Source organism: Neomonachus schauinslandi, chromosome 14 (genome assembly GCF_002201575.2).
Source record: "Neomonachus schauinslandi chromosome 14, ASM220157v2, whole genome shotgun sequence".
NCBI lineage: Eukaryota > Metazoa > Chordata > Mammalia > Carnivora > Phocidae > Neomonachus > Neomonachus schauinslandi.
This window is the reverse complement of record NC_058416.1, coordinates 31274802-31276923: the sequence shown is the minus strand read 5'-3', so window position 1 is coordinate 31276923 and position 2122 is coordinate 31274802. Positions and strand designations below refer to the sequence as shown.

Genomic DNA, 2122 nt, shown 5'->3' with positions numbered 1-2122 from the left:
AGATTTCATTGTTTCTCTGAAAAAAATGAAGGATTATCAGGAAAAAAAATACTTTCAGATTATCAGAAAAAATGTATTGCTCATGCCTACTTAGTAGCTATTTAATTCAACATTCTGACCTCGGTTACTGGGTCAGACAAAGGTCCATCAATAAATCAATAGATATTTGATGAGCATCTATGATAATCAAACATTACTGATGTTCTCATATTAATGGTGGCTACTGCTGAGCAGAATGCAGAATACCACTGCCAGCACAGGGAAAGTTTCTGGGCCTCCCCCTTTCAGCTCATCACCAATGCCTGAAATTACCAGCATGTTCATGGTGCTACAGAATTGCAGACTGGCCAGCCCCAAGCGGAGAGGAAGGGGCAGAGGAGGTGGGAGTATCAACCAGTTTGGCAACAAGTGTATCCAGATGACCAAGCCCCTTACCCTGGAGTGCGCCATCAACCTGGACCCTCTTACTGATTATACTTTTGTTATAAAAAAAAATCCCTCTATAAGGACAGCTCTGTTGCAGCTAGATTTCATTGCATGAGTGAGGAATTTGATAAAATTGGAAAGAGGAGGGTCATAGAAGGGGTTCTGATGGTGCATGAGTACTGGCTGGCCCATCCATACTGCTACAGCTGGGAACAACTTTAGGTCACCAAGTTAAGCGGTGAACTTAACCCAGGAGAAGAAGCTGAAGGACTAAAATGCTTAATGACAGTGATACCGGGCTGTCAAGGTCATTGATGATTGCATTGGTAACTGGCAGAGACCAAATACTGAACCTCCTAAATATCCATGCATTTATGCACATATTACACAACCTAAGGAACGTAAGTTGTTTTTGGTTCAACTTCAGGAAGAAGCCTTGTTTGCAGACCCTAAAAACTGTAAGCTGGTAGCTGCACCATTGTTTGACTTGTATGATGATGCCCCAGGGTAAGGACCCATCATTTCTAGTCTCTCTCAGCTTTTGGGCAGGTTCAATTTTATATACAACTGAATTCCTGGGCAGTAGAGAAATAAAAGAAGCTGTCTCTATGAGCACAGCTATACACAGTGTAGAATAAATATGGTAGAAGAAATGTTTGGGGGTATTTTTTGTTTTATCTTTTTCCCAATCCCCAAAATGTCAGCTACTGTCCATTGTTTGAATAGTAAAATTAATACAAAAAACTAGACAGTGGTGTAACCAAATATGAAAATGTTTAATTTACTTTTTGTTCTACTTATACATTTTTTTAATATATTAAAGAAAGTAGACTTCAAAAAAATTTTTCTAGCTAGCCCATATCCTCTTTAGGCCTCAATGTATCATATCAACCTTAACCGAATCTTATCATAACTACACTGCAGTCATGACTCTGCTTGTTTACATCTCATCCTTATCCTAGGCTTTTACTCTGGCGTTTTGTTTCAATGTATTGGGACGAATCAGCAGTCTCAAAGTGCTCATCAGCATATGACTTCTCTTTCCTTTCCTTTTCTTTCCCTTTCCTTTTCCCTTTCCCCCTTCCTTCCTCCCCCCTCCCTCCTCTCTTCCTTCCTTCCTTCCTCTTCTCTTCCTTTCTCCCTCCCTTCCTCTCTTCCCCTCTCTCTGTCTCTTTCTTCCCAAAAGCCGCATTGGTGTCATTGCTCTAGGTGGTACTTTACAAGTTTCAATCAAGACAAGAATCACCAGGGCCCTTGTTAAAATGCAGATTCTGATTTCAGTAGGTCTGGGTGAGGCTAAAATTCTGCATTTCTAATGAGGCTCCCAGGAGATGCCAAAGCTACTGGTCTGTGGACATACTTTGAGTAGCAAGGCACTAGTTCTCCATATCCCTTACAGCATGGTGACTATAATTAAAAATACTAAATTGTATAGTTGAAAGTTGCTATGAGAGTAGAGTTTTAATGTTCTCACTGTAACAACAAAGTGGTAATTATGCAAGATAAAGGGTTTGTTAACAAACCTTATTTTGGTAAACATTTCACAATATATACATGTATCAAATCATTACATTGTACACCTTAAACAATGTTATATGTCAGTTTTAGCTCAATAAAACTAGAAAAGAAACCCTTACAACACTTCAATTATAAGCATTTCTTTAAAGGGCTAGACATAGCTGGGGAGGCAGGAAAT

General features: G+C 39.4%; 1 pseudogene; it reads left to right on the top strand.

Annotated features, from left to right (window-relative positions):
• The first annotated feature begins 235 nt into the window (after window positions 1-235).
• LOC110576965 lies at window positions 236-997 on the top strand (annotated as a pseudogene).
• Window positions 998-2122: the final 1125 nt, after the last annotated feature.